A 10,477-nucleotide genomic window follows, 5' to 3' on the forward strand; every position below is an offset into this window, starting at 1 on the left:
AAAACAGTTGTTAATCTGTGCACAGTGTGAAATGGCAGTATGTTGTACTGAATGACGTTTTCGAGAACTACTTTTCTTTCTTTTAGACTACTTCAACTTGTATTTGTGGAAATATATTACATGCAACATGTAAAATGCAACATGTTATTCTCTGAGAAAAGATGTCAGATGTTTATGAGTAAATACTTGCAGATATAAGAGCCGTCGTCCTGGTTGTGTCGAGACCCGGTGCTCCCTTGATATGAGACGGAGATACAGTATGTGCTTTGTATAACATCAGCACATGATCTATAATACAAAGGCAGTAGACTGTGCTTATCCTCCACGTTCATACATTCACCAGTGAACATCATGGTAAACTCAAGCCCAATGGTAGGCTATTTTGTGTCATATCACTCAACCTATGGATGAATATCATCATATGGTGGATGTTTGGATATTCACAAATAGGGGTGGGCGTTTCAGAAGCTTTTATGTCACTTCCTAATTTGACCACTAGATGACAGATTCACTCAGTTATCTTTTTTTGTTTATCAAAGTCTGCTTTTAGAGCGTAAGCACTCGTGTCATAGTGAGAGAATTATTAGTCACTTATAGAATAACCACTCGTCACCACAAGATCATGCTATTGCCATCTGATGGTCACATTTATTAATATAACTTCAATACTTTAGATAAACTAAGGTCCACTTTATTCCTAAACGCTTTTAGAAACAGTTTTAGTACCCTACACACAATGAAGTTCACTCGGAAACTTTTATAGTAATATAAATGTGTAATTAGTCGTCAGTGATGGTGTTTTCACAGTGAGAATTACAGAAAAAAAGCTGCAAAGCTTTTGTTCATCACCTCATCTGAGTTGTTAATGTTGTGAACTCATTAAAATCTCTCTGGGTGAAATTAGCATAATGATGAATATGCATGCTGAACTGTTTGTCTGGTTGTCAGATATGACAGCTCAGTATCTGTCACACGGCTGAGTGACACACGGACACACGTACAGAATAACAAGTCAACACGCACACTGACACATAGCACCCACACACATCATCATCATCGTCATTTTCTGCAACACAATCCCCCACCACATTACTCCAGGTTTTTTGCAGCTGTCTGACATTCGGCCATATGGTGTGTGCATGTGTGTGTGTGTGTGTGTGTGTGTGTGTTTGTTTGGTAGTCAGGGTGATAAAACTGTGTCTGTGTGTGGGAAAGTGGGAAAAAAGAAGAAAGACGGACAAGCTCTCTGATAAGGACAGGTACAGACTACAGTGAGGAGGGTTCATTTACACACAACAGAACAAGTTTAATACTCTTGACCTCAACGCCATGCAAGCTTTAACTTGTACAGTTCTGTCATGAAGGAGGTCCCCTGGCCAGCTGGCACCTAGACTAGAAAATAAGAATCAGCAGGCCAAAACAATTAGCTAAAAGAGAACAAAAAAGCTTAATTGTTTCACTCAGTCATTTAATTCATTGTTAATATAAGAAAATGTTGATTGGTGCAGCTTTAAAGATCACGATAAATCAGTTCCTTCTATCTTCATAAGGTTGCTTTCTTGGCTTCATTGCTGTTTTCTCATGATATGACAAATCATTCTGTCATCGCCATTGTTTGAAAAATAATGACAAACCACTCTGCTCGTGAAATATATATTTGATCCTGAAATTATGCTTTTGTGATGATGAATAATCCTGCTGTGTCGAAATGACAACATTATCTGTGACCACAGGAAAAACTAAACGTGATAAATAATCACATAGTATAATGGACGTTAACGCTGACGTTAACGTTACGCACTTTCACGCCACTTCTGACCGAACAATGAATTTAATGTAACAAAGGAGCCTTCACCTGAATAAAATGGAGGAGATGTGTGTGTCACAATAAGTCATGTGTAGTTCAGTAAGTATGATATAATTATATAACAGACAGGGAAATAACTGATGAAGAGATACCTGAGCTGATGAAGAGACATCTCTTCATCTCTTCACTCTGTCTCCACCTCCACCCTGAAGCATTGTGCTGATCAGCTGTCTCCGGTGTTTACAGACATTTTCAACACCTTCCTGGAGACGCATGCTTCAAGACCATCATCCCCGTCCCCAAAAAAACAAGGATCACAGGACTTCGCGACTACAGGCCCGTCGCCATGAGCTCTGTAGTCATGAAGTCTTTTGAGTGCCTTGTCCTGTCCCACCTCAAAGCCCTCACTCACCCACTCCTGGACCCCCTGCAGTTGGCCTACAGAGCATGTAGGTTGTCGACATAGTCAAACATGGCCCTGCACTTCATCCTCCAGCATCTGGACTCGTCAGGAACCTACGCTAGGATCCTGTTTGCGGACTTCAGCTCTGCTTTCAACACCATCATCCCGTCTCTGCTGCATGACAAGCTCTCCCAGCTGCACGTGCCCGACTCCACCTGCAAGTGGATCGCAGACTTCCTGTCTGACAGGAAGCAGCACGTGAAGCTGGGAAAGCACGTCTCGGCCTCTTGGACCATCAGCACCAGTTCCCCCCAAGGCTGCGTTCTTTCCCCTCTGCTCTACCTGTACACGAATGGCTGCACCTCCAGTCACCAGTCCATCAAGCTCCTGAAGTTTGCGGATGACACCACCCTCATTGGACTCATCTCTGGTTTGGATGAGTCTGCCTACAGGTGGGCGATTGACCATCTGGTGACCTGGTGCGGTCAGTGGAGATGGTTGTGGATTCAGGAAGAACGTAGCCCCACCTGCCACTATCACCCTGTGTGACTCCTCCAGTCCTTCCGCTTCCTGGGCTCCATCACAACCCAGGACCTCAAATGGGAGCTGAACATCAGCTCCATCACCAAGAAGGCTCAGCAGAGGATGTACTTCCTGAGGCAGCTGAAGAAATTCAACCTGCCAAAGACAATGATAGTGCACTTCTATCCACCCGCCGTCCCTCCATGACTTGTTCGCTTCAAAGACCCTGAAGCGAGCAAAACATATTGTAGCCGACCCCTCTCACTCTGGACACAAACTGTTCGTGCCCCTTCCATCTGGCAGGAGGCTGCGGCCCATCAGGACCAAGACCTCACGCCACATGAACAGTTTTTTCCCATCATCAGATGGGTTCATCAATAAAGCCCGGGACCCCCACTAACTCTGTCATCCCCAGGACAATTTCCCACCGATACACTCCCCTGCACATCCCTTCATATTTAAATACACTTGACACGTTTACATTTTACTACTTTACGCTACATTACACTTGTTTAAAGTACTGTTCCCTGTTTGTCTGTGCACTTTATTTTATATTTTAACGTAAATTTGTTTATATCTTCTACTTTTTGCACTGTGTCTGACTGTTTAATGTTATGCACCCTCCACCAAGTAAAATTCCTTGTATGTGCAACATACTCTGGCAAAATAAACAGTTTTGATTCTGATTAGACATATGAGACATCTGATAAAGAGATATCTGAGACATCTGATGAAGAGATATCTGAGACATCTGATGAAAAGATATCTGAGACATCTGATGAAAAGATATCTGAGACATCTGATGAAGAGATATCTGAGACAACTAATGAAGAGATATCTGAGACATCTGATGAAGAGATATCTGAGACAACTAATGAAGAGATATCTGAGACATCTGATGAAGAGATATCTGAGACATCTGATGAAGAGATATCTGAGACATCTGATGAAAAGATATCTGAGACATCTGATGAAGAGATATCTGAGACAACTAATGAAAAGATATCTGAGACATCTGATGAAGAGATATCTGAGACAACTAATGAAGAGATATCTGAGACATCTGATGAAAAGATATCTGAGACATCTGATGAAGAGATATCTGAGACATCTGATGAAGAGATATCTGAGACATCTGATGAAGATATATCTGAGACATCTGATGAAGAGATATCTGAGACATCTGATGAAAAGATATCTGAGACATCTGATGAAGAGATATCTGAGACAACTAATGAAGAGATATCTGAGACATCTGATGAAGAGATATCTGAGACAACTAATGAAGAGATATCTGAGACATCTGATGAAAAGATATCTGAGACATCTGATGGAAAGATATCTGAAACATCTGATGAAGAGATATCTGAGACATCTGATGAAGAGATATCTGAGACATCTGATGAAGAGATATCTGAGACATCTGATGAAGAGATATCTGAGACATCTGATGAAGAGATATCTGAGACATCTGATGAAGAGATATCTGAGACATCTGATGAAAAGATATTTGAGACAACTGATGAAGAGATATCTGAGACATCTGATGAAGAGATATCTGAGACATCAGATACACACACATACACACATACACACACTTCCCAGTATCTTCCCAGTATCCTGGCCAATGCCTCCATTACAAATGGAGCTGTAGCATTATGTTCTGAGCGAGCCAGAAAATCTGTGGAGAAAATAGACTCTAAATCACACATTCAGATGTAGCAGTGTAGGTGGAAGGTTTCTTGTACAGCCAGATCTTACATTGAATCATGTTGTCCTCCATCTTCTCATGCCACCTGTGGTTGCACTGTGCTTTTTTTAAAGCTACTTGTGTTCTTGAGAACCACCTCCATCTATCCTCCTTAACAATATCTGAAAAACAAAAGGAGTAGGAAGGGGTTGCCTGCTTCAGAAACATCTCCCTCCAAAATCAACAAACAATCCGCCCGACTTTCTTGTTGTCATCAAAGTGTAATTCTGCAGTTCACATCCAGGGCTTTCCTTTAGAGACGTGGAGACCCAGCAGGCAGCTGTTTTCAGCAGACAAAAAGCTCTGTGCGCTACCTGTCCGGGACAAAGTATTGGACACATATTGTTAGCAACAAGCTGATGAACAAAGCAGAGCATATATATAGTAGCTAAATTGACAATTATTTTACTCTGGAGTTGGTGAAGACCAAATCAGAGACAGAAGAGTCCAAATCAATGCCAATGTTGCTCCGTATCCTGGATGATAGGCTCCTGTAGCTAACTGTTACATGTTGGCATATCAACTTTATATAGTGATATTAGACACAAATGTACCAATCGTTAATAAATATTACTGTCAATATAAATCACATGATATATTTTCTTCTTTTGACTTTTCTGCTGCAGCCCAACTGCTTGATATTGACACCAACACAAGTGAACAAATCTCTCCAGGGTCCAAGGTGTTATTATTTCTGCCCATATGGCCTTTAATGTAGACTTAACAAAACTGAGAATCAGGGGTCTCCAAGGAGCACTTCAGAGCAAAACAGAGCCAGTTCCATTCAAACGAGTCACTTCTCTCATCCCACCTTTGTCTGCACAAAAACACACCTGACTGCTCTGATTGCATCACATCACAGGTAACACGTTGTCACGTGGAGCTCTGAGTGTTTGAATTTTATGCTTTAGAAGGAGTTCCAACATAAACACAAGTCCTTAAAGCCGCTCTAATCAATATTGTAAAGGGATCAACGGTGAATGTGTGACGTGAAAAGTGTCTCTAATAGCAAGAGACCCCATTCAGCTTTGCAATGTCTCTTTTCTCTAAAGAGCTTTGGAGCGTCCTCTGAATCATTGTCTTGGTTTCATGGGATTTTGAACATCTACAATTCCATGATAACTAAGACTTTTCTATCAGCTAATGAAGACCATGTCCTATATGATTAAAAGCTCCAGAACAGCTACGAAATTGACTTGAGCTGAGATCGTCTTGTCGAAAGCGACCATCTTTGCATGACTCAAGTGTGTTTTCGTCTATTTTGAATCAGCCGAGGAAGACAAAAAAAGCTTGTCGGGAGCATGGTGAAATGTGTTTTTGTTGGTGAATCACTGCATCAGCAACTTGTCTCACAGATCAAGCTTGAATCCTGCCTCCTTCCTTTCAATCGCGTTAGAAATACTGAGCATGTGCGTTTGCATGCAGTATTTATGAGGGGGGATTTCTGTTTGACAATTAATCACACTTCCTTTCTACTTGTGCTACCATCACAGAAACTGGAGCCAGGCCCAAGCAGCAGGGGTTGAACATATACTGAATGCACATACGTATACACAAACGCGGAGAGATTGGTGGAGCATCTGAGTTGGGATGGTACCTTCTCCTTTTTAATATCTATTTTTTTTTCAACCTCGGCCCCCCAAATCCAATCAGAGCGTGTTCGTATCTTGGCCAACCATTGGCTAGCCCCCCCCCCCCCCCCCCCCCTCATCATACAAAGTCTGAAATCAAAAACACAACTCCAATGTCTCCTAAGGACAACCAACGTTATTTATTGTGAGGAAATGTTCACCGTTTGTGTCCACGTGTGGTGGGGGCGGATGGTGCGATTGGGAGGTGGCGGAGGAGTGTGTGTACACCTATATGTATATATATATATATATATATATATATATATATATATATATATATATATATATATATATATATATATATATATATATATATATATATAGGTGTGTGTGTATGTGCCCTTATGTGCATGCTTGAACGGAGTCCAACTCCAGTGCACTTGTTCTTCTGCTGGTTGCTGTGACGTCATCCTCCCACCTCTCCGCTGTGTTTTCACACCAGCGTGAGTCACACTGCTCCAGCGCTCTTCGTGGGGAGGTGTGTGTGTGTGTGTGTGTGTGTGTGTGCAGTGCCAAATGGGAAGGGGGTATTTTAAACATGAATTCTGTCTATGCCTCTGCCTTTTCAAACATATCTTAAAATAATTCTCTGTAAGTTCCTGCACTCTACAAAGGAAGGCTGGGATCGCGAGGATCATAGTGCAGCGCAGCTTTTGACAGGCAGCTTGGATGTTAGTCCTCTGAGTAACCACCTGCGTCTTTGCCACATGCAGAGATGGAGAACAATGTATATATATATATATATATATATATATATATATATATATATATATATATATATATATATATATATATATATATATATTCATCTCTAGCAGTGCACTTTCTTTAATATATAAGTCTCTTAATAATAAGTAATACATATCTGGTAATGGAGTTTGCATGGAGCATGCATATAACTCGCATTCCCATGAGACAGACCTCTCTGTCTGAACATGTGAAGAACTGTGGAGAAAGACTTCTACAAAGTTGCTTTAGCTGCATATAGGAAAGAAACCAGCTACATTTCATGAACAGAAAAAAACAACAAAAACAAAACTGGGGATAAAGGTACAAGTCTGCCTCTCTATTTTGCTAACTCCTATTCAACAGATTCAATATGCTTCTGGCATACAGTTGAAGCTGCACCCATAAAATATACATATAGTAAATAATTGATGATTCACAGTTCCTTGGTCTTGTCTTTGCTATGTTTGTTTTAGCAACTGACATTCAACTTGGCTGACAAGACTTGCAGGTGTGTTCAAATAAAGCAGATTGCGTAGGGCTTGTGATGGAGTGGTTTATTTGTCTGGCTCTAACTGCTTCAAATGTCTGACCCATCAGTCCCCCGGCTTCACACTCAATAACGTTCACGGGTAAGAGGAAAAAAACATCCTGAGCTGTTTTGATAATATGCCGCCTCCAACCAATCATCCGTCCATCGTTTCATCTAGAGCCATCATCAGGTCAAATCTATAGCTCGTCCGATACTTCGGATTATGACGAAATACCTGCAAAATCAATGACGTTTCCATCAGCCTCAGCTGTACTTTGTGTGTGATGCTAATTAGCAATTGTTAGCATAATAACACACACAAAAATACAAGCGATGCTGCAGACTCTTGTTTTGCTGTTTTTTTGTGTTTTTCAAGTTCAACCTTTGCATTTGATGATATCTTTTAGGCATGAGTGGCACATAAAGTATCCCCTTTGCTCAAAACGTCCCACAGTCTTTGACAGGATGCAAAAGTTGTCCGTCTCCGAGCATTTGCTTTCTCTTTAAGTGGCGATTGGACTGAACATCAGTTGCCGCTCTCCTCCTGTCCATCCGACACTGTCTGCCAATCCCTCAGCCTATAGCGAATAAAGCCTGACAGTTTACTCTCACAATAACAACGTACAACAAAACACTAATTGCACACACACTCCAATCAAGGCACCGTGGTCTCCACTTACAAAAAAACAAGCGCATCAAATTCTGTCTATTTTAAGAGCACACTGTCTGCATAATGGCCCCTTAGAAAAGGGGACAAAAGAGCCAGTGTACGTGAAAACAACTTGTCCCCTTTCTTCATGTCAATCTCTATTATTGTAGGAGCGCCGCTTGAGTGGAACTTCGTGAATGGGGCCCATTCTTTTCATTCCGCTGCTTCCAGGGGCAACAGAGCCAGGAATTCCACCGCTCTCCCTCTCTGGGTTACTGCGGTCATGTATCCTATAGGTGGTCGCCCCACGTCTGCCTTCACTACTTGACATCTTAATATATCTCAGGCGTAATGTAATAGTCGTCTGCTGCAGAGTCACCATCAGATGCGATAGCGTAATGTTCGATGCCGTGATGTAAAGGGCATGCCGTAAAAGTAGGGGTCAAGGACTGAGCTTCAACAACAGCCTCCCTCGTTAAGATTCCTTCTTTCCCCACAGACCAGCCATCATCATACCGCCAAGAGAGATCAAGAGAGCATCAAAGATGAAAGTGGAGGTACGGGCCAAGATGTAGTGCAAAGACAGGTCCTGTAACTCATGCAATTAAAGGCCTCCACCAGTGGGAACTGCAACATTATCTTCTGTTTTTTTTAGCAATTACTACAGACATAGCAAGTTTTAAGTATGCAATATGTCTATGTTGTAAAAGCATATTCAAGTAACAATTAGTTGAGAAGACACTGACATATATGCTGTTGCCCCACAATGCAATGCACAAAAGGAAATGGAGGGATAATTAAAAAATATTCAAGATTCTGAAAACCTAACAAAGACATAATCATCAAATAAATAGGAATCAGGACACATGCTGTATTATTTGCAGTACAAAAAAGCAAAGTACTGCTGTTTTTTATACTACCTGCAAAAACAGTATATTAGGAAAAAGTCATAGCAACTCATGTTGTTGAAATTGAAAATGAATTGAAATATAATTTCTAGTACATTAGTATGGAACTGGGACACAGTGTTTGGCTTGATAAGACCTGTGTTCCAATTCCAAACTACATAGAAATTGAAACACATTTTTTTTTGTATGCAGTATTCCATACATTCACACTAAAAAAGTGACATTTTGAATGAACACTACAATGGAAATGGAGGCTATTTCATTGTTACGTTTTCAAATTTGAATTGAGGTTGATTTTTAGATTTGTATCTTTTATAATTTCCTGATAGTCAAATGAGGGAATGATTGTGTTGTGCACAAACTGCCAAAGAAAATAAAGGTATACCATGAGGATGGGATGCACCAAACCGGCATCCTGAGTCGATGTCAGCCCTTATACTCACATTATAAGCTGAGTATCGACCATGACATGACCGATACGAATTCAGATTCAAAGATATGGCGTTTTTGGTTCATTTTATTATAAAATTCAGTGTCTCCATTATCAGTTTTGTATTAGATCGGTACTCCGCATTAGAAAATACCTGCTTAGGTTAAGGTGTCAGAATCAACAATAAATTGGATTGGGGCATCTCTATACTACATATGATACTGCATGTACCAATATACGATACATTAGTTAGTTGGATAAAACAAGTTCATAGCTAAGTTTAACACTCAGGGAAAATGAACTAGAAAGTGAGTTTTGAGAGTAAGACATGTCGGCAGCTGTAAAGTGTTTGTTGCATCATTGGCAAACACAAGGAAGAACACACACACACACACACACACACACACACACACACACACACACACACAGACGTTCCTCTGCATCAGAAATCAGTATTTTGAGAGGCTGCATAGTCTGCCTCTGCTTTGCACAGGCTTGTCTTATGAATGGTGGATCAATGTGCCATTCATCTTTTAATCTAATAATAAAGTGGTAGTAGTTTAGGGTGTTAAGAGAGATCCTGTTGTATTGTTCCCATAAATAAAAACAGATTAAAGACACAACACACTTCTCAGGCAGTATAAACCTCATAATTCCACCATTAGATGAATACAGTGTTTTGAAGTTGACATTATTTTCTGCTACCCAAGTAAGTGATGCCTCAATATTTTTATTGACATAACAAACAGTAAAGTTTCCCTGCCATTTATCGTTGGTGATGTGTCTTCTCATATGCTTTAAGACCATACTGAATTTAAACCCAATTAAACTACTTGAGCTAATCCTGGGGGAGCAGTTTTTCACCAGAGAACAATTCAAACCGCCCACACAAATATCCGCCCCATGACAGAATGGGGTGGGTAGTGTTAGGACCCACAGAGCTACAGGAATAGAGAGGTTTTAATGATGGTAATCTCTTTTCCTTTGTCTTCATTAGATTGTTATGCAATCCTGGATGACATTTTAGAATAATGGATGCATAGTTGGAAAGTGGAAATGAAAAGGAAAGCAGAGGTAAATGTGGAGAGACGGTGTGAATGAAGAAGAGAATATGAACTA

The sequence above is a fragment of the Cebidichthys violaceus genome, unplaced genomic scaffold (genome assembly GCF_023349555.1).
Source record: "Cebidichthys violaceus isolate CVI_PGR_0920_01 unplaced genomic scaffold, fCebVio1.0.p SCAF_253, whole genome shotgun sequence".
Lineage (NCBI taxonomy): Eukaryota > Metazoa > Chordata > Actinopteri > Perciformes > Stichaeidae > Cebidichthys > Cebidichthys violaceus.